General features: G+C 40.2%; 1 long non-coding RNA gene across 2 annotated transcripts in view; it reads left to right on the forward strand.

The window, feature by feature from the left end:
- The window catches only part of LOC111821299 (uncharacterized), a 284,239-nt gene that overhangs the window by 94,864 nt on the left and 165,951 nt on the right, over positions 1-23,424 (forward strand). Inside the window, exons 1-2 of one of the 2 annotated variants that reach the window (XR_002824741.1) lie at positions 6,570-6,618; positions 14,108-14,367. The exons of the other annotated variant lie outside the window; for it this stretch is intronic. This is a non-coding gene — a long non-coding RNA (uncharacterized LOC111821299). Of the gene's footprint in view, positions 1-6,569; positions 6,619-14,107; positions 14,368-23,424 lie in introns of those variants that run through there. 2 annotated transcript variants of the gene reach the window in all.

Genomic DNA, 23,424 nt, shown 5'->3' on the forward strand with positions numbered 1-23,424 from the left:
TGTTTGACTGTATTCAGGAAACTTCTTAGCTTTGGTTTAGTCCAGTTGTGCTGACTTCCCCTGTAGTGTGTGCTGTCCTTCCCTTCACCTAAGGTAATTATTATCTACTATCTAGTTAGTAAATAACCCTCACCCACCCTCCCCAGCCTCGTAACCATCAAAGATTGTTTTCTTCTATGTTTAAACCTTTTCTTGAGTTCTTATAATAGTGGTCTTATACAATGTTTGTCCTTCAGTGACTGACTAAATTCACTTAGCATAATGACCTCCAGCTTCCTCCATGTTATAAGATGTTTCACGGCTTCACTGTTGTTCTTTATCATTGCATAGTATTCCATTGTGTGGATATACCATAATTTGTTTATCCATTCTTCTGTTGATGGGCACCTAGGTTTTTTCCATCTTTTTGCTATTGTGAACAGTGCTGCTATGAACATGGGTGTGCATATATCTATTCGTGTGATGGCTCTTATTTCTCTAGGATATTCCAAGGAGCGGGATAGCTGGATCGTACGGTACTTCTATTTCTAGCTTTTTAAGGAATCGCCAAATCAATTTCCAAAGTGGTTGTACCATTTTACATTCCCATCAACAGTGTATAAGTATTCCAGTCTCTCCATGACCTCTCCAGCATTTATTATTTTGTGTTTTTTGGATTAATCCTAGCCTTGTTGGGGTGAGATGATATCTCATTGTAGTTTTGATCTGCATTTCTCTAATAGCTAATGATCGTAAGCATTTCCTCATGTGTCTGTTAGCCGCCTGAATATCTTCTTTGGCGAAGTGGCTGTTCATATCCTTTGCCCATGTTTTAACCGGGTTATTTGTATTTTTGTTGTAGAGGTGTTGGATTTTCCTGTAGATTTTAGAGATTAGACCCTTGTCTGATTTGTAATAGCCAAAAAATTTTTCTCAGACTGTAGGTTCTGTTTTCACTCTTTTGGTGAAGTCTTTTGAAGAGCATAGGTGTTTGATTTTTAGAAGATCCCAGTTATCTAGCTTATCTTCTGGAATTTGTGTGTTGTTGGTTATGGTTTGTATCCTGTTGATGCCATGTATTAGGGCCTCTAGTGTTGACCCTATTTTTTCTTTAATGATCTTCATAGTTTTTGGCTTTATATTTAGGTCTTTGATCCATTTTGAATTAGTTTTTGTGTATGGTATGAGGTATGGGTCCTATTTTATTTTTTTGCAGATGAACATCCAGTTTTGCCAGCACCATTTGTTAAAAAGACTATCTTTTTCCCATTTGATGGACTTTGGGCCCTTGTCAAAGATCAGGTGACCGTAGGTGGATGGATTTACATCTGGGTTCTTAATTCTGTTCCATTGGTCAGTGTATCTGTTGTTGTACCAGTACCAGCTGTTTTGACTACCGTAGCTGTATAGTAGGTTCTGAGGTCAGGTTAGCGCAAGTCCTCCTACTTTATTCTTCTTCAGTAGTGCCTTACTTCTTCGGGGCTTCTTTTTTTCCATATAAAGCTAATGATTAGTTTTTCCATCTCTTTGAAGAATGTTTTTGGCATTTGGATCAGGATTGCATTCTATTTGTAAATTGCCCTGGGTAAAATTATCATTTTCATAGTGTTGAGTCTACCTATCCATGAGCGTGGTATGTTTTCCCATTTATGTAGAGCTCTTTTGGTTTCTTGCAGTAGTGTTTTGTAGTTTTCTTTGTATAGGTCTTTTACGTCCCTGGTTAGATTTATTCTTAAGTATTTTATTCTTTTCAGGGGCTATTATAAATGGTATTGTTTTTCTGATTTCTTTTCATCATTCTCTTAATTGGTATATAGAAATCCAACTGATTTTTGTATGTTTATCTTATATCCTGCTACTCTGCTGAATCTTTCTATTAGTTCCAGTAGTTTTTTTGTGGAGTCTTTTGGATTTTCTATGTATAATATCATATAATCTGCAAATAGGGACAGTTTCACTTCTTCATCACCAATTTGGATGCCGCGTATTTCTTTTTCTTGCCTTATTACTCTATCTAGGACTTCCAGCACAATGTTAAATAGAAGTGGTGTTAAAGGGCATCCTTGTCTTGTTCCTGTTCTCAAGGGGGATGTTTTCAGCCTCTTTCCATTAAAAAAATGATGCTGGGTGTTGGTTTTGTATAAATGCTTTTTATAGAATTTCCCTTCTATACCTATTTTATTGAGTGTTTTTATGAGGAACGGGTGTTGGACTTTGTCAAATGCTTTTTCTGTGTCAATTGAGATCATGTGATTCTTTTATTTATGTGGTGGATTACGTTGATTGGTTTTCTACTGTTGAACCATCCTTGCATACCTGGTATGAATCCTCCTTGGTCGTGGTGTATTATTTTTTTGATACGATGCTGAATTCTATTGGCTAGAATTTTGTTGAGAATTTTTGCATCTATATTCATGAGAGATATTGGTCTATAATTTTCTTTTTCTGTGGTATCTTTGCCTGGTTTTGGTGTCAGGGGTATGCTGGCTTCATAGAACGAATACGGAAGTATCCCTTCCTTTTCTATGTTCTGGAATAGTTTGAGTAGTACTGGTGTAAGCTTTTTAAGCTCTTCTCTGAATGTTTGGTAGAATTCTCCAGTGAAACCGTCTGGGCCGGGGCTTTTTTTTGTTGGGAGTTTATTTAATTACCTTTTCAATATCTTCTCTTGTTATGGGTCTGTTCAGATTTTCAACATCACTTTGTGTTAGTTTGGGTAGGTAGTGTGTTTCTAGATATTTATCCATTCCCTCTAGGTTTTCAAATTTGTTGGAGTATAGTTTTTCATAATACTCTGTTATGATCCTTTTTATTTCAGTTGGGTCTGTTGTAATGTCCCCTATTTCATTTCTTATTTGGGGTATTTGCATCCTCTCGTGTCTTTCTTTTGTCAGTTTGGTCAGTGGTTTGTCAATTTTATTGATCCTTTCTAAGAATGAACTTTTGGTTTTGTTGAGTCTTTGTATGGTTTTTGTATTCTCTATTTCATTTATTTCTTCTCTGGTCTTTATTATTTCCTTACTTCTGGTGGCTGTGGGGTTCTTTTGCTGTTCTTTTCTATTTGTTCTAGTTGTGTAGCTAATGTTTCGATTTCGTCCCTTTCTTCTTTTTTGATGTGTGCATGTATTGCTATAAATTGACCTGTGAGCGCTGCCTTTGCCTTTGTGTCCCAAAGGTTTTGGTATGATGTGTTTTCGTTCTCATTTGATTCTAGAATTTTTAGATTACATCTCTGATTTCTTCTATTACCCAGTGGTTTTTAAGCAGGATGTTATTCAGTTTCCATGTAATTGATTTTTTTCTTTGCTCTTCCTGTTAGTAAATTCTACTTTGACGGTGTTGTGATCAGAGAAGACACTTTGTATTATCTCAATGTTTTGGATTTTGTTGAGGGTTACTTTGTGGCCTAAGATGGGGTATATTCTGGAGAACGTTCCCTGTGTGTTGGAAAAGAATGTGTATTTTGCAGCTGTTGGTTGGAGTGTTCTACATAAGTCTGTGAGGTCAAGTTGGCTGATTGTGGTGTTTAGATCTTCTGTATCTTTGTTGAATTTCTTTCTAGATGTTCTGTCCTTTATGGAGAGTAGTGCGTTGAAGTCTCCTGCTATTATTGTGGAACTGTCAATGTCTCTTTTCAGTGCTGTTAAAGTTTGTTTTATGTATTTTGGAGCCCTGTCATTGAGTGCATAAATACTTATTATGGTTATATCTTCATGGTGGATCGTCCCTTTAGTCTCTTACGGTGGATTTTATTTTAAAGTCTATTTTATCTGAGATTAATATTGCCACTCGTGCTGTTTTTTGGTAGCTGTTTGATAGCGTAGTTCTTTAGTAGCATTATGCCTGTGTGTGATATTCAACTCTTGGTCCCAAATTCTACTTTCTTCAGGTGTAGCTCAGGACCCGCATCAAGCTTTAGCTCTTCGCTTTACGCCAGTGCCCACACTGATGCTTGAATTTCTGGAACACGTTTACATTCCACATTCATCATTCAATTGCATACCACTCAAAATTTTGTCTTTCTCTCTAATGTGGCTTAAGACTGTAGTTTTTGTTTTGCGTCAGATAAGCCTAGTTTTAGGGAAAGTCCTTGATTTTTTTTTCTCTCTTCTGTGATGAAAGGGATAGAAAGAAAGACTATCTAAACAGAGCTAAGGCTGGACCTAGACACATGGGTATCTCCAGACTAATAATTTGGTACCGTTTCAAAAGGAAATTATAAACATTTATTTTAGATGGTTAGTGAAAAAGAGGAAGACCCCCAACGAGATGGATTGATACAGTGGCTGCAACAATGAACTCAAGTATAACAACGATCGTGAGGATGGTGCAGGACTGGGCATTATTTCCTTCTGGTGTGCATAGGGTCACTATGAGTCAGAACCAACTCAACAGCACCTAACAACAACAACAACAAACATTTATTCAACATTTATTTAAAGGGACAGGGAGACTCTCATTTCCTATTAATAAAAATGTATATAGAAATAGGTTCATTTATTAATTCACTCTGCTGCCCAAAGCAGACAAGAGTTTCCTGCTTTCCTATAGCTCTCTCCTGTTATTTTGTGATCATCCAAACCAAACAACCTCTTGGCAAGCTTATTGAAGATCTGTGTAATGAAGGAAATTCCTCAATCCTGTGAACAGCATTGTGCCGTGCAACTTTTGGTCTCAGAGTTTCAGCTGATAACTACCGCTGTCTTTTGGCTGAGTGCAGCTGCTGGTGTACGTTGTGAAATCATTCAGTAGAGGCAGGCCCATGCTAGTGAGTACTCTCTTTACGTTTTCACTTGAAGCACTGACAGCTTCAGCTGAATTTGGGTCAATTCATATTTCTGTAGTTATATAAAAAGTCACTTGAGAAAACCTGGCTCTGAAAGCACACCCTTCCTAATTTATCCCATGTATGTTTCAGTGCCCCCATGTCAGTGCTTCTGGTAGAGGACTGGTTCACCTATCTTTCCGTCAGACTCTGCACCCACCATTTAGCAACTCTTCTTCCCTGTGACTATCCTTTTCCGAAAAGCATTCACTCTGGCTGCTATATCCTAAATTTAATTTGCCTTTATTTGCCATTTATTTTTTATTTTACTTTCTTTGTTATCAATTTCTGATAGATGAAAAGAAAAGTATTATGAAAAGCCTAAGTTTAGGAATCAGATGTGGCAGGAAATTCTGAATTTGCCATTCCCTATCCCTACAAACTTCAGCAAACCATTTAGCCCCCTGACCTCAGCTTTTATCATCTGTAAGTTTGAGATAATAATGTCTGCTTTACAGAGTTGTTAGAAAGATTAGTAACACCTTATCTCCCCTATTAAAACAAAAACAAAAACAAAACCCATTGCTGTTGAGTCAATTCTGGCTCAGAGCAATGCTATAGGACAGAGTAGAACTGCCCCATAGAGTTTTCAAGGCTGTAAATCTTTACGGAGCCTACTGCCACATCTTTCCCCATGAAAGAGCTAGTGGGCTTGGACCACTGGCCTTTTGGTTAACAGCCAAGTGCTTAACCACTGCACCACCAGGGCCCTTGATATTCTTGATACTCTCCCTGATATGTAAATGATAGCTAATTTTATTGCTAGCGTGCTCTGAATTTTTACTTCAGCCTTCGACATGCAGTAAATTATATAAGGGGGCTTGAAGTTATTAAAAGCTCAAATAATTAAAATTGTCAGTCATCATTTATCCATTTATATAGATGGATGGATATCCAGCTAGCTAGAGAGATAGTTATTGTAAGTATTTTCTCATAGTCTGTGGCTTGCCTTTTCATTGCCTTAACATTGTCTTTTTATAAGAAGGTTTTAATTCTAACAAAGTCCAATTTATCAACTTTTTTCCTGTCACAATCAGTGCTTTTTTCTGTCCTGTCTAAAAATCTTTTCTTTCCCCAAGGTTACAAAAGCATTCCACATTTTTGTCTAGAAGTTTTATGGTTTTAGCTTTCACATTTACATTTATGACCCACCTCAAATTAAATTTTGAGTTGGAGATCAAGGTTCATTTTTTAAATATGATATCCAATCGTTCCAGCATGACTTCTGGAAAGGAATTTCCTCGCTCTTTGAATTGCATTGGTGACGTAAAAAAGAAAACCTATTGACCATATACTTCTGAGTCTATTTCTAGACTTTTTATTTGGTTCTATGGGTCTACGTTATTGTTGTTAGTTGCCATTGAGTCGATTCTGATCTGGTTCCAGCAAGGCTGGCTCTTGGGCTTTGTTGAGGCTGGTCTCCGATTTCTTTTCTATAGGGTTACAGTACCCCTAATCCATGGCATATCCTTTCTGAGGTTTCAGCTGAATGCAACTGAATACAGCACGCTGTCTCCACTCGGACTGATGGAAACTCCAACATGTATCAGGATTAAACTATCTCCAGAATCTCCAATCAGCTCACCACCCTTTAGTAACTATTATCTCAGATCTTGTAGCATGTCATATGCACAGCTTAGTCTTCAAGTGGAAGACGTATGTATATAAACTCTGGATAGATAATATCTATTATATTTGTATTTATATTTATGTCGTTGTTAGGTGCTGTCAAGTTGGTTCTGACTCATAGTGACCCTATGATGTGCCATCCTCGAAATCATTGTTATGCTTGAGCCCATTGTTGCAGCCACTGTGTAAGTACCTTCCAACCTGAGGGGCCCATCCTCCGACATTCTATCAGACAATGTTCCCCTGCTATTCATAAAGTTTTCACTGGCTAATTTGTTTCAGAAGTAGACCGCCAGGTCTTACTTCCTAGTCTGTCTTAGTCTGGAAGCTCAGCTGAAACCTGTCCACCATGGGTGACCCTACTGATATTGGAATACCAGTAACAAAGCTTCCAGCATCACAGCAACATGCAAGCCCCCACAGTATGACAAACTGACAAATGCATGGGGGATTTATATATATATATGTATTTTTTTTTTCCTGGAGTTTTACTCTGTGCAACTCTCTCATTTCTTGTAATCTACCCTGTAAATCCCACTTCCCTAGAAGCTCTGAAGTTTGATCTCTCTTTTGCCCAAATAGATTGCTGCTCTATTTAAGAATTTATCGAACAATTCCTGGGTTAGTTTGAATGGACATGGTAGATGTTTATACTTTTTTGAAAAAGCAGATCAGAGCATTTGCAGTAATAGGAAAGCTGAGGAAACAAAGCTCTGACATTATACTGGTTAGTGAGGGTTGAGAAATGCACACCCCTGGCAAGTGCAGCTCTGGATGGCATTCCAGGGAAAGACTGTCAGACCAACTCACTGAAGGTTTATAAATATAAACCCTGATCTATATTTAACCACTTTTCTCTGATTATTTGCTCCCCTCTATTCCAGTGGTCTGAAATCCTGGGAAGCATGTTTTCATAACTGGTTGGAAATGAGAGATTAGGTGGGTTAGATCAAACACCTCTTCCCTGTGATCAAGGGAAGGAAACCAAGACCTTTTCAAAACACACTCACTAGATCAGGCATACAGTTTGGGGCTTGTTGTAGGTGGAGAGCACAGCACTCCTTTACAGACTCCATTATGTCCACTCAGAGCCTTGCAGAAATTTAGGACAGAAATAGAAGGGGGAGAAAAAAAACAAGATAGACAAGGAGGGTTACAGAATCTCAATAATTTCTGCAAGTAACTATAACCCACCTGGAGTCAACATCCAACATTGCCTTGTATATATAGTTACCGCAAAGTCTAAAAAAGAAACATGGGCAGAATTTCTTACAACCAACATCAAAGAGAAGAAATATTCATGGAGAACACATGAAGAAAACGTATGCATCATTTGAGCAAGTCATTACACTTCTCTTTTTTATATATAATTTTAAGAGCACTGGATTCTTTATTTTGTTGACAACGAAAGCTACAGGGAAGAGAGAGACTATGAACTGGGGCTTGAAGGATGAGTAGAATTTGATAGTTAAACAGAAAGGATATTCCAGGCAAGAAAGAGCATCCCTTTCAAGAGCCTCTTCCTTTTCTTCAGAGAGGGGTAATGTTTTTTCCTCTGGGCTTCTGCTGTACTGTGTATTTATTTCTGACATCGGGGTTTATTTGTTTACGTATGTCTGCACCCCACCCAGAGTCTAACGCTGAAACAGGCAAAGGTCAGTCACTGAACACTTGATAAATGAGGAAGAATCTTGGAAGGGTGAAAGGGAAGAGTGTGCTCGGTGGAGGGTAAATCTTTGACAAAGTGCTAGTGTATTGCTTTGACACAGTGCTAGGTGGTATATAGGCTGTAATTAAATATTTAAAGAAGATCAAAAAGCTCGTGTTCTATGTGTGAAGATATGTTTACACATATGAAACAATGCCACATGCAATACCCTAGGTAGAATTGCCCTCCAACTATAGGCACAATGGGAATTGGGAAAGGGGTGAATGGATTTGGGGAAATTGGAGAAGGTGGGCTGCCAGATAGGCCCTGAACAGTCAGTAAGATTTGTGTGGGGAGCGGGAGGAAGAAAGACCTCCAGGAAGGGTGAATACAAGTAAAAGTAAAGAAGTATAGGGAGCATTTAGGGGATAGGTGGGAGTACAGATTGTTGGATGAAATGAGCCGTGCCAGGGAAGGAAAAGGAATCAGGTGGGACAGATGGAGTATTTCCAAACAGTAGAGACCATAAAAGTCAGGCAAAAGCGTTTGTACATAATTAAGTGTAGTGAAGCATAAAATTCTGGAGGAGGAAAGGGACGCGATGACGGTGATGGTTAAGAAAATCTAGTATCAATCCATCAGTAAAAGCCATGAGATTCTGAGTAACTTGATGGCAGCTACAGAGTCTTGCTCATTATGGTATTTATTCTGTGACTAGCAAATGTCTGAGGCATAGAACATTCTTATTAAACATTCTTAATAAAGTTTTAAGTTATCCTCCTGTCTTTAATTTCCCCATTGGTTGAACAGGAATAAGGAAATTATAATATAAATTCAGGCATAAAGTGATGACAGTGGTCAATATGGCAAATCTCAGTGTCTTAGGCTGGGTTCTCTAGAGAAGCAAAACCAGTAAAGCGTATAAATATATATAGAGAGAGATTTATATCAAAGAAACAGCTCATGTGATTGTAGAGGCTAGAACAGCCCAAGTCTGTGGATCAGGGTAGAGGCCTCTCCCAATTCACGCAGCTGCAGAAGCTGGCAAACCCAAGATTGGCAGGTGGGGGAGCAGGACTCTTGCTCACAGGCTGTGAAGATCCCCAGATCCTAAGATCGACAGGTAAGTTGCTAGCTCGAGTCCCAAGAGCCAGAAGTGAGACAACAAAAGGCAGCTGCTGGGTCTGGAACAAGCCAAAAACCTTGGCGAGGTGAGCAGGAAGGTAGTAGCTGGCAGAGGGTGGAGAGATGAAGGCTGAGGGGGCAATGAGCCGCCACAGGCTCCGCCCCCACTGGTACCACTCAGCAGATTCCATCATGGGGGTGATCACGTATCAAATTTCAACAGGGAAGTGATCACAAAATTATACAACTGCCAAAACACTGAGAATCATGGCCTAGTCAAGTTGACATACAATCTTAACCATCACACTCAGTGATATTTTGAAAGAAGAAATAACAGCTCATATGGAGCCCTGGTGGAGCCTTGGTGGCACAGTGGTTAAAAGCTTGGCTGCTAACCGAAAGGTCAGCAGTTAGAATCCACCAGCCACTCCTTGGAAACCCTATGGGACAGTTCTACTCTGGAGCTTGGCTGCTAACCAAATGTTGGCAGTTCGAATCTACCAACCACTCCTTGGAAACCCTATGAGGCAGTTCCACTCTGTCCTATAGGGTCGCTATGAACTGGAATTGACTCAACAGCAACAGGTTTATTGACAGATTGGAAATGGGGGATGAAGAGTCTCAAAATGATGCTTGGATTTCTGAGTAAATGATGGCAGCCCTTTATGAAATGGGAGTAGTCAGGGGGGATCTTCATTTAAGATTTTGGGAAGATGAAGAGTTTGAGTGATAAAAATTAGGAAACAGACATCTAAATTGAAAATTCCTTACGGGCATTTGGAAATTTGAAACTCTAGTACAAGTGAGAAGTCAACACTGAAGATCGTTTCTATGAGTGAGGATAGGAAAAAGAGAAAGAAGGAGTAAAGAGGGGATTTAGGGGTAAAGTAGGCTAAGTAGGCTTCTAAGAATGTTGGAGAGTAAATGTTAAAGCCCAGAAATACTGGTCACAGAACAAATATGAGTAGAGTCCTCACTGGAAAAATATTTCTGGGTATCTAGCTGATCTGCCATTGTGAAGGTTTAATGGCATATGTAGACTGTGTCCTACATGAGTTGGTGTGATAATGGAAGCTGTAAAGGAAATGTGTTGATAGTGGTCAGCTGGACTTTCCTTCTTTGAGTTTCTGCAAAAACAGACATTTATTACAAATGGAAAGCTTAGTGGCAGCTTCCTATTTGTCATAAATGTATCATGGAGTTTATTATGTAATTTATTCCATTGAAAAGAGACTTAGCATTTCCTCCTTGCTCAGATGTGTCTGTTAAGACTTTTGTCTGAAGCCCACTCATTTTGTGTGGTAATATATGTACATAACAGCAGAACGGAGCTTTCTAGACAAAACATTGGAATGTTTTGTGTCACACCTGCCCTCATGTTGTTTGCTAATTTCCTTGGATTCCTTAGTCATGCCTCCAAAACAATGCTTTGCACTTGTTTGGAATGTTCCTGGTGGTAGAGAAGATTGATAGCTTTGTTTCCTCTCAAAAAACATGTAGCAATTCCAGAAATCTTAATTTCCAACATACCATAGTGTTCCTCATCTGGCCTTTCAAATAAAAGATACCACAAATGATCTTACACAATTTTTGGCTGTAGGGAAATGATCAAAATGGGAATTAACCTCCACTTCAGAGACAAATGGGTATTTATATATGTTATAGGTTAGTTGTTAGCTGCCCTGGAGTTGGCTTCTGGCTCATGGCCACCCATGTGTTAGAGTAGAACTGCCTCGGGGGTGTCTTGGGTGTAATCTTTACAGAAGTGAATTGCCAGGCCTTACTTGCTTGGAGCCTCTGGGTGACTTCGAACTGCCAACCTTTAGGTGAGCCACCAATCACTAACTGCTCACACCACCCGTATAGACATGGCTTTCAAACATTTCTGAGCGTGACTCGTAGTAAGAAATACATTTTATAACATGAGCCAACTCTGTGCACATGTACATGTTCAGTGTGCACACATGCACACACACACACACACAACTTGAAGAAACAATATTTATCTTTGCTACCGGGGGAATCCACTCTAGTCCGACCTATCCTATCCTATCCTATCTTGTCCTGTCCTGTCCTGTCCTCTCCTATCCTATCCTATCCATCACGATATGCTAAGATGATTTTATATCTGTAGGTCGAAAAGCATTGCTAAACAATTTATGGCTCAATAGGAAAAAATTCACATTTCTGAGCCTGGAAATGTGCTATACTTTTTCATCCTAGGGAGCCCTTTATAGGTCATCCTTCTGTCTCCTCTTCGCAATCAGCCATTAGCTTTATTCAAAGGCTTGACTGCAGGTGGTTTCATTCCCAAGCACACCGTCAAGAAGGAACTCTTACTGCCAGGGTTTCTTATAACAATCACTACCTGTCCCACTGCCATAGTAAGTGAAGGAGTGACTGTACTCATCTATCCTGTACAACCATTGTCACACATCACAGAACAATGTTCCCCATAAAGACTGTATCAAATGATGGCCTGGTGTTTGTTTTGCCAACCTCTTAGTCAAATAGCTCTGATGACTCAGGAGGCAAAAGGATCTAAGAAAGACAGGACAGAGAGCAGTGGTGACCCCAGAATTTCTATTAGCAAAAGCTTAAAGGCAGCCGCCTGGTTGCAAGTTGCCTAGGGGACTTGTCCTAAACTATCTGTGTATCACCATATTACATGTTTATCTGAGAAGGCCTTTTGTGATGTGACGGTAGGAGGTTAAGTTCTTTCAAGACGCACTGTGGAAGAGGCAGGAAACGAAGTGAATTCATTGTGGAGAAATTCGTCTGGACTTAGACTATTTTAATAGAAATGCTTTTCAGAACCACCACATGATTAACAACATGTTGGCAAAAAAGTTTCTCAGGGATTGTGTGTGTGTGCGTGTGTGTGATTGCATAAGACTGGTATAAATAGATTTAAGATTTTCATGAAAACGCTTATTTCTAAATCCCATTCTCAAAAGAAAATGGACCCAGAAATTCCACTCCAAAGTATATACCCATGAGAATTGAAAACATATGTTCACACAAAAAATTGTACACTAATGTTCCTAGCAACATTGTTCATAATAGCCAAAAAGTGGAAAGAAACCAAATGTTCATCAGCTGATGAAAAGATAAGCAACATGTGATATCTACATACAATGGAATGAAAGGAATGAACTACTGATACGTGCTACAACATGGATAAACTTTGATAGCATTATGCTAAGTGAAAGAAGACAGACACGAACAGCCACATATTATATGATTCCATTTATATGAAATGTCCAGAATATGTGCATCCATAGAGACAGAGTGTAGATTAGTGGTTGCCAGCGGGTAGAGCAAGGAGGGAGTTGGGACTAACTGCTAATAGGTTTTTTAGGGAAGTGATGGAAATGTTCTGGGATCAGATAGCAGTGATGGTTGCTCAACCTTGTGGATATAGTATACTACAAACTACCAAAGTACATTTTGAAACGGCAAATTTTACTTTACGTGAAGTGTATCTCAGTAAATAAAGAGAGTGAGCAGGTACATTCTAGCTTATCTACCTTTGGTATTATCACAATGGTTGTACATCAGAGTTGAATACAAACGTGGAAATTAAAAAAAGAAAACAAAGTTTGTACTTGGGTATAGAGGACCAGTGATTTTACCTATCATGGTAACCCCAGTTGAGAAGGCTACTGGTTCTGGAACCTAAAAACTACATGGTTCTCATCCTACATCTGTTGACCACTTTCTCTTTGACCTGGGCACGTCACTTGACTCAGTTAACAGTGCACACCTACTATGTGTGAGGCATTGTTCTGGACACAGAAAGGAGCTACAGAGATGAGTAAGGCATAGTCTATGGTATCAAACTACTTACTCTGCAGATCTAATTTCTCAAAGTTTGCTGCATGGAACACTACTTTGGGAGTTACTTCACAAAGAAGAGTTTGATGTCGAAATTTGTTTAGAAAATTCCTGTATTCAAGAGTCTCCTTTTTGAGGCTGACAATTCTCGTTAGCATGAGAAAGGTACCAAAAAGACCAGTAGGAAAGAAGAACCATGCTTAACTCAGAACCCCCTGCGTATTACTCTTATAACAGCCGAGAGCCAATGACCTGCAGATTACACTAAGAAAAGTTGTTCTAGATCAGTGCTGTACAACAGAACTTTCTATGATGTTGGAAACGTTCTATATCTACTGCGCAATGTGGTAGCTGCTAGCCAATGCTTGTGGCTTTTGCAATTGAGGAATTTAATTTTTGACTTTATTAATTTTAATTAATTTTATGGTAGCCACATGCCTACTGGCTACTATATTGGGCAGTACAGCTCTAGATCATTAAACATAAATCTGTTCAAAAGTATTTCAACGGAAATTTAAATTTTACAATATACTGCACTGATAGAGGAGCCCTGGTGGTGCAGTGGTTAAGAGCTCCGCTGCTAACCAAAAGATCAGCAGTTCAAATCCACCAGCTGCTCCTTGGAAACTCTGTGGGGCAGTTCTACTCTGTCCTACAGGGTCACTATGAAACGGAGTTGACTCAACAGCAACAGGTTTGGTTTTGGCACCGATAGAAAAGTGACAGACCCTTTAGGAGGTTTTGAGACAGTTGGCAATATTCCATTTACACCATTATTTTCGAAAGTGTTATCATCTAAAAATGTTAACTTTGTAGATTAACTAATCCTTTAAATTCAGATTGGAGTCCCTGGATGGTGCAAATGGTAGCGTTCGGCTGCTAACTGAAATATCGGAGGTTTGAGTCCACACAGAGGCACCTTCCAAAAAAATCAGTCATTGAAAATACTATGGAGTGCAGTTCTCCTCTGACACACAGGGGGTCGCCATGGGTGGGAAGGAGTCAAAGGCAATTGGCCAAAAAAAGAATTCAGATTAGGACCACACTTTAATCTCCACATTTAGATCCATCTCAACATTCTCCAACTCTGAGGAAGAAGTGCATCTGCACCGCTCTGGGCAGATAGTCCATTCTGTCCCAAAGCCGTCAGAGCATGATTCAAACGCAGCAACGCAGATGACACTGTCTCCGAGATGAACTTCTCACCTGGCGACTGAGGATCCTCCAACTCACAGTCAGATCTCGTCAGGCAAAAGACGTCGTTAAAAGGCTTGATGTAATTCTAAACCATTCATTATCAAAGATTTCATTCTTTCCTCAAAAGGTAATGCTTTGTTTTGTCTTTGAAAACATGCCCATTTTATTTTTAGGGCTGTGGATAGCATTATTGCTATTAAATATTTCTAGGTTAGATGGAATTGGTAGTATTCCCAAGACGGCTTTAAAAATGGCACTTTTTATTTCTTTATTCCTCTTCTTATGATGTTTGGCTTTTGATGTCTTCAGAGGGCTTGCGAATGCCTCCCAAGTTTCACACACTGGCTCATTTTCAACTTCTCCTGCAGACGTCCCGTCCCGAGCCCATGATGCCTGCCTCCACAGGCTTCGTGCTTTTGTGGCTCCGGCTTCTCTTCCTGCTCACAGAGCCTTTCTGTCTGTTCTGCAGATGGAAATGCCCTGAAAGGAGCATCATCCCCAGAAAGAGAAGAGTTGAGTCTCTAGCCCTGGTAATTAATGGCTAAAACTTCCATTTCTTCCACTGAAAGTGCCTCACGAAGAGTTGGTTGTATGACAGAGAAGCTGAGTTAGGTATTTTTATGAGTCAGTCATCTTGAATCGCCTTGGGAGGGGAGTAGCAGATTTTTTCTATCCATAAATGTATAGAAATTGTTATTAATAGAAATAGATACAAACCTGCAGCCCTAAGTGAAGAAATTCTCTGGAAGCCTATGTACTTATGAGAAACCATTTTATTTACTTTGTGGTTCAGGTCGAGAAGGTCAGATTAACTTCAAAAATAACAGTAACCCACACCAGGGTGAATCACAGTTTATGCTAGGCAACCCCACATGGGAAAGCTGGGCTTGTCTTCACCAGTTTTAGCTGGTTAGACCCTACTATACTCATAACAAGTAGACTGTTTCATTGCCTTAATCCTTGGGTTGGATCATATAATAGATCCATATTTGAACCCAATCAGATATTATTGCAGATTACCATAGCAAACTGTACTTCCCTTTTCCTCTCAAGTAAGAATATGGTTTTTATCCCACAGATTAAAATCTTGGTGATGTTAGTGGTGGGAGGAGACAGCAAAAACGAAACAATGCAGTTTGGTTTGAGAGTCTGAGGGTTTGCACTCATAAGCTTAATACAAATAAAATCAGGTCTCAGTCCATAAACTACTTGTATAAACTGGATGATGGAAGGGAAGATGGTGAATATTGTATAAGCTCTGATAAATGTTTGGTTTTTATTTGTATAAGTCTTTGCCTAAGAAAGTAGCCTTTGAGGAGAGGAAAACATGAATTTCAAGGGGCCACTGAAAACAATAACCCTTTCTTACCAGCATTTTCCCAAACCCTTGACAATCTTTTATGTAGCAGTTCTTATGGAAGCTACAGATGATCAGGATTGTTTCTTATCCCCCTATAAACTGAAAAAAAAACCCATTTTAGCCTGACTCCATAATCCAAATGACCAGTAATTTGATCTGTCTTTCTCTGATAGTACAATCCAAGGACTAGTGTTTGTTGACACCATTCCTAAAACATTAAGTGTACTGCTCAAATCCCTCAGCAGCAGCCTGTTAAAGACTGTGAATTTATCTCAACCTTTTATATTAACATCATTCTACTTGTTAGACTATTCTGCTTACAAAGGTAATAATTTCATATGTGTATTTCTTACTGTATGATCAATTAATCATTCACTACTCATTCATCCATCCAGTTAGAAGGCAATTGCAATAGTACATTGAAAGACCTTGGTGGCTTAATCTAGACTGGTGGCCATGGAGATGGAGAGAAGTGTTGGGTTGTAAACACATTTCGGAGGCTGAATTTGCAGTATTTGTTGATGACTTTCAGGTTTCTGACTTGGGTAACTGAGTAAATGGTGCCATTTATAGAACTAGGACTCTGGAATAGAAATAGGTCTGGGATAAATGATGAGGAGTTCATTTTTGAACATGTGTTGTGTGTATTACCTTTGAAATAGCTCAGTGGAGATGTCCAGTGGACCACTGCCTTTCCAATGTCTTTGGCCATGATCCAGAGTAAGAAATATATTTAACGTTATGATTCCAACTCCCACACAAATGAAAATAATGTTTCATGAAATATTTTACCTAGGTGTGAGGCACTTTAATATTTTCTTTTCTAGTCTATATTTTATTTTTTAAATGTTTGTCTCCACTCACTAAACTGATTTCAAATCCACAAATAGGTTGTGTCCCACAGTTGGAAAAACACTGCAGGACATATTTTTACATACATGGCTATATATGCGAGACATGTCTGGGCTGGAGAAATAGATGTAGATCAGACATCAGCATACAGATGGTCAGTGGAGCCATGGAGTGGATGGCATGACCTAGGAAGAGAGAATAAGTCAGAAGGCTAGAGGTCAAGGACATAATTTTGAAATACAAGAAAATGGCATAGAAGACCAGGAGAGTACCTACTACAGAAGTCAAGAGAAGACATTGATCCGACAAAGAAATACGTAAAGCACAGTTCAGTGCTGGTAGGAGGTCAAAGTAATCTTTGAAAAGTTCCCATTAGATTCAGGGATATGTAGATCTTTGGTCACATTTGTGAAAGAAATCTCAGGGTAGGAAGGGGGAGCAGAAAGTGAAGAAATAGAAAGTGCCTTCAAGACGTTTGCCTCTGAAATAAAAATTGAGATCAGTGGGAAGTAGAGAAGAAAATCACTAGTGGGATAGAAAACATGCTGCACTTCTTGTCATAAAACACTCTCTGTCAAGGTCAGGGCTGTTAAATGGGGCTAACTCTAGGGTTACAGAATTAAATGAGGCATATTTGCCTTCTGTGAGTTCTCGCGTATGGTCATGCAGTCTTTCATTCTGTGTTTTTTTGTGTATGAGTGTGTGTGTGTGTGTGTGTGTGTGTGTGTGTGTACATCAGCAAAGTTTCTAAATTGACCCTTAGTCAGAAGCCCCAAAGTATCCCTGGGATGGGTTTGTTGTGTGCCGTTGAGTCGATTCCGACTCATAGCGACCCTGCAGGACAGAGTAGAACTGCCCCGTAGGGTTTTCCAAGGAGTGCCTGGTGGATTCGAACTGCCAACCTTTTGGTTAGCAGCCGGACCTCTTAAACACTTTGCCACCAGGGCTCTGGGATAGCTTTAGCTCTCACAAAATACTGATGCTTTTGCTAGAGAATGCCCTATTATCAGGGATAGATTACCCAATAAGCAAGGTATGCACAGGCTTACTTGTGCTTACTTACTAACCTGTCGTGCACGATTTCACTTGAAAAACAGGTGAAATTGTACACTACAGATTAGTAAGTAAACACAATTAAGTACATGCATACCTTGCTTACTATAAGCCCATGCCTACCTTGCTTACTGGCTAATCCACCCCTGCCTATTATAATGCCCTGTTATGAGACATATAATACCATCAAGGGCTGTCAGTCTTCCTTCTGGCAGAATGCAAAGTATGGGCTGTAGACCTTGTTTCTTTCAGCAGCATTAAAGTCATTCAAGGCTTTATTTGAACGTGCCTGGGGTTTCAGCTTCAGTTGGTAGACAGTAAGAGAGTGATTATATTTCAGTTCCAATATCAGTCCAGTTATCAACTATGTCAAGACATAATTGTCTCCTATTTGAGTTACCGCCAACGATTAGTAATCACCTACAATCTTCTTGACATTTCTGTCAAAAATATCCTATGGCTTCTAAATTGAAACCTGACTACCTTTAGAAACATAGGAAAAGGAGATAATGTAATAAGGTCTCAGTGGAAAGATGGTCTGCTTTAGAATTCAATTTCTCAACCAGCTGGGCTGAGTACATATGTTAAACCATTCTCTCCCACTGGCCTTTGGTTAATGATGGAGTGTTTATAAACCACTCTGGGAGTTAAGGAGAGCTATATTGACCCCAGGAGCTCCGGCTTCTAACCAAAAGGGCAGCAGTTTGAATCCACCAGCCACTCCTTGGAAACACTATGGGGCAGTTCTACTCTGTCCAGTAGGGTCAGTATGGGTCAGAATCGACTCAACAGCAACGGGTATATTGATTCCAAACTGTAAGTTATTACAAATTATGATCTTTATATCGCTTAATTAATTAATAGACTGTAAGAGATTTAAGAGAAGTAGGTGTTTGCTGCTATTGAAAGTAAACTCTGATACATTTCTTCTCTTCCAGTTATCTCAAAATATCCACACACCTTTTTTTATGGAAAGACATGCTACACACAAATATGATATAACCCATCAAACAAATGATCTAGTGACTCAGCTTCTTAGCTTTTCCTGCAAATCAAAGGTTCTTCTTTTCTGAGACTGGGAAGCTACAGGTAGTACATGCTCAGAAATGCGCCATCTACCGGTCAGTCTCGGGAATACACTAGCTATTCTACTTCCCCTGATATCACTAAGTCACGACGCAAGACAACCCAAGTTGAGCAAAGCTTGGCCATGGAGCTCAGAAGCTCAAAATAGTGGGTCCTTGCTGATGGTGAAGGGACAATCAAAAAGCAGTCTATTCAGAGAGAGAGACCAAGTTTGAGCAGGGGAGTAGGATTAGAACTCAAATTCCCAGAGACTCAGCCTGTGTTTGTCCTTCCCTTGCCAACCTAGAAACAAGGCAGTATGTTGCGATTGCTTTAAAAAATGTGGTTGAAGAGTGCTGTGTGTGTTGTGCATTACCAGACTTCGTAGGCTGTGGCATTCTGAGGCAGTGAAACCAGTAAATGGAGTGGCTTCAGGGGTCAGCTGACCTTTTTCTCAATGCCCCCTAGTTGAGTCAGTGGTACTCTCCTTTCTAATTCATTCCTACAGGTGAAAATATGTGACTCTTTCCCTTTCAGACAGTCACAGAGAGTTGACTTGCCACGGTGAGCAGTTGCCAGATAGGACAATGGAATTTGTCTCATTCCTGTGATGACTTTAGACGCCAGCCGTCTTGGCCAAGGGTAAAGTGCTGTAAGTTACTGGCACTGTGGCCGCGTTTCCCCAGCATCCTTCTGTCCCTTTGACAGCCACCCTCCTGGGCTGTGATCAGGCTGAGTTAGTTATCGGGATGTCATCTGCATTGTCAGCATTCCTTCCAATCTGTAGCCCCTGTTCATTTAATGGTTATCTGATGGGTATTCATATTAAGTGAAGAGGAATGTTCAATTTGTGCTGGCTTTGGCAAGTGGAAACTAAAATAGGAGGATTTCAGTTTAGGAGGGGAATGTTTACTCACTGATAGGAGGTTTTTGTTACTTAGGGTTATGGGGTGAGAGAGAAAAGGATTCCAGGGAATATTCTGGCAAAAGGGACTAGAAGGAATGATGGATGCTTTATGTGCTTTATTTATTTGGCCAAAGATGAGAAAAAAGTGACAAGCAAGGCAAAGAAAAGGTACGAGAGGAACGAACCTCTCCAAACTATTTTTGGCCATTTTTTAAGGCAAATATTCTTTACCTGTAGTCTCATTACTATTTACTTGCACTGGACTAATTTAAACAAGAGATGCGAAGATTATTCAGAGGACTCAACTTTCCAGGAGCGGTTTTCTGAAAGGAAATATTCTCAAATCAGGTTTGTTGAATTAACAGGATTTCTCTCCAGAATCTCAGGCACACAGGAGAACTTCTGGAAAGACCTAGTATAAGAAGAGGAACACAGCAGAGGTAGGAAATTTAGCAATAAAGCAAGTGCGTTTGCTGGGACTGAAGCTGACTTTCTTCAGAATGGCACACTGCATGAGAATGCTGACTCAAAAGCATCCTTTTCCTTTTAGGACTTGCATCAGACTCACAGCAAGCCAAAAAGGAACCTCAGAGGGTTAATGTGATCCCCAAGGGCAAGACTTGTAAGCGTCCTTCAGAGAGAGGTTAACTTCACGATGACTCAAAACATACTTATATCACACTTACCTACCAGCTGAGGCATTTTGCATCTCACCTTTTCAGAGAGTATATAACTGGGCAAAGTCTTATCATGCCTCGGTCACGTTTTCAATTTAAAAATACACTTACAATACACTGACAATAATAATTTATGCCCATTTTCAAGAAAATCTGAACTGTAACCAAAAAATTGTGATTTTTTTTTTCAGTGCTTTAGGGAAAAGGGATAGGAAGTGGGCTGAGATAGTGCTTTATTCTGGTCTTTTAAAGTAGGTAAATCTTGGGAAGTCAAGTATTGATAATGAGAGCAACAATTCCAAGGGTGGTGAATTCGGTAAGAACTGAGTACCCAACAAGCTTTCCTGATACTTCACTGAGCTCCAAAGGATTGTAGGACTGGTCTGATCCTCGAGTGTCATTTGGACAAGTGAAATATGCTCTAACAACTAGGCAGTAACGAGGGAACATAGTCTTTAAGCATTGTGGCTAGCTGTCCCAGTGAGGACACCCTCTGCCCTTTCCCTGTTTTCCTGTCTTCCTGGGACCTGACCTGTCTGCTTTGATTTGAATAGCTCTCCCTCTGCGGTGTTCTTGTTTGGTTCATACCTTTTGTCTTATGCCACAAAGGCTTTCTGACAAAGATATGCTCACGACTGACAAATATCATCTCTTGCCCCATGGAACACAGTGAGCCGAAGAGCAAGGCAGGGATGGTCAATGAGCCAAAAGTACTTACACATTTCATGTTGGAAAGGTTGAGCACTTCCTGTCATCAGCTATAACCTCTTGTTTCTAAATGAACGTTTTATGGCAGAAACCTCTCTTCAATGGTAGTGTTAGAAAAGTCAGAGGCATGCCTGGGTCGGTGGAGGAGCACCAGCCTTTCTCATTTGGCCTTTACTCCCAAAACAAAAGCCTGTTGATAATTATTTTGGGAGAGGGTGGTTGTCTTCAGGAAATCTTGAATCACTATATTTATTAAAGATTGGAGAGCCCAGGCATAGATGAGTCTTCTTGGAGTAGGAGAAGGAAAAATACTTCTCTTTCTTTTGAATCTTGTATGGTAGTTGTGATGGTTAAGGTTGAGGGTCAGCTTGGCCGGGCCATGATTCTGTGTTTTGGCAGTTATGTAATGATGTAATTATCCTCCAGTGTGTCATATAATGTAATCACCTCCATGACGTGATCTGATGTGATCAGCCAGTCAGTTGTAAGGGGAGTTTCCTCAGGGATGTGACCTGTATCCAATATATATGGATGTTCTGGCAAACTAGCTGGCTTTTGCTTGCTCTGGATCTGGCATCTGGCTCATCATCATCTGACCTCTGGTTCTTGGGACTTGCACTAGCAGCTTACCTGACAATCTTGGGATTTGTCAGCCTCTGCAGCCTGAGCCAGCAGCATGCCATCTGACCTGCCATCTTGGGTTTGTCAGCCCTTGCAACTATGTGAGTCAGGAGAAGCCTCCAGCCTGACACCTGATCCATGGACTTGGGGCTTGTCAGCCTCTACAACTGTGTAAGCCATTTCCTTGAGATAAATCTCTGTCTGTCTCTCTCTCTCTATATATATTTATTCATATATACACTTCACTGGTTTTGCTTCTCTAGAGAACCCAGCACAAGACATTTGGTACCAAGAGTGGTTCTAGAGAAACAGAATTGTAAGGATGAGTTTTCTAAATTGGTTCTCAAATCTGGTTAGTCTTAAAGATGTTGATGACTCTGCTTTCAGTAGTAAAGAGGGCACCGCTAATCCATGGCATGGGGTGGCAGTGGAAATATGCAAAATATTACCACCAATAGATCAAGTATTGGTGAGAGGTGAGGCTTTGGGTGATTGCATGTTTGATACATTTCCAAAATTTTGTCAGAATGAGAAGTATAAGGAAGCTGGTTGATTGGTCTTACTTTCATTAGAAAAAGTGTTGAAAGAAAGGAATGAGCTCAGGGCATCAGAGTCACAACTCAAACACCGTATAAAAGACCTCAGAGTTGCCAAGAAAGCCTCATTCCTTGTAGTAACAGAGCTGCTATGGTCAAAAACCAAACCCCCAAGTCTTATCATAATAGTGGCTGAATTACAATGCCAACTGAATTCCCAACCTCAAATGGTGTCTAAAGTTAAAGTGAAGGCATTGATTAGGAAGAAATGGGATCCTGAAACTTGGGATGGGGATGTATGGGCAGATAATCAGAAAGGTGGAAACACTGAGCCCCAATTTTCTGTTGAATCACTCCTGCCTCAGAACCAGCCCTCTCACTCCCATTGAAGAGATTACTCCATCTTTGTCTGCTAAGCCACCCTCCCAAGTAAAACAAATAGCCCTCCACCCCCATCTGATGAGATAAACCCAGCTGTGTCTGAAGAGCCTTTGTCTGAGATATTGCCTGGGGCAGCATCTGCATCATCATCTGGCTCTGAACTGATACTAATTCCAGGAAACCCAAAAGGTCACTGTGGCCCATCGGTTAGAGTGAGGGCGTATGGAGGTTAGTAATAGGGTCTTAGCTCAGGTTTGGCTCACAGTGGGTCCAGTTGGGCCAGTGGGTCCCTGAACCCATCCTGTAGTGATTTCCCTAGTTCCAAAATGCATAATTGGAACAGATATACTCAGCAACTGGCTGAACCCCCACATTGGATCCCTGACAGATAGAGTAAGGGCTATTATGGTAGGAAAAGCCAAGTGGAAGCCATTAGAACGGCCCCTATCTAGGAAAATAGTAAAGGACTTGAAGGATGCAGGGGTGGTGACTCCCACCACATCCCCATTCAGCTTGCCCGTTTGGCCTGTACGAAAAACCAACAAGGACTTGAAAGATGCAGGGGTGGTGATTCCCACCACATCCTCATTCAGCTTGCCTGTTTGTCCTGTACAAAACACAGGTGGATCTTGGAAAATGACAATGAATTATTGAAAACTTAACCAGGTGGTTATTCCAATTGCAGCTGCTTCCCAGATGTGGTTTCATTGCTTGAGCAAAGTAATACATCTCAAGGTACCTGGTATGCAGCTATTGATTTGGCCAATGCCTTTTTCTTGATTCAGTTTTGAAGGAACAACAGAAGCAGTTTGCCTTCAGCTGGCAAGGCCAGCAATACACTTTCACATCTACCTCAAAAAAACAAAACAAAACAAAAACAAAACAAAACAAAAAAACAACTGATAGCCATTGAGTCGATTCTGACTCATAGTGACCCTATTGGACAGAGTAGAACTGCCCCATAGGGTTTCCAAGGAGCAGCTGGTGGATTTGAACTGCCAACCATTTGGTTAGCAGCCATAGC

The sequence above is a fragment of the Trichechus manatus genome, unplaced genomic scaffold (assembly GCF_000243295.1).
Source record: "Trichechus manatus latirostris isolate Lorelei unplaced genomic scaffold, TriManLat1.0 scaffold00076, whole genome shotgun sequence".
Taxonomy (NCBI): Eukaryota; Metazoa; Chordata; class Mammalia; order Sirenia; family Trichechidae; genus Trichechus; species Trichechus manatus.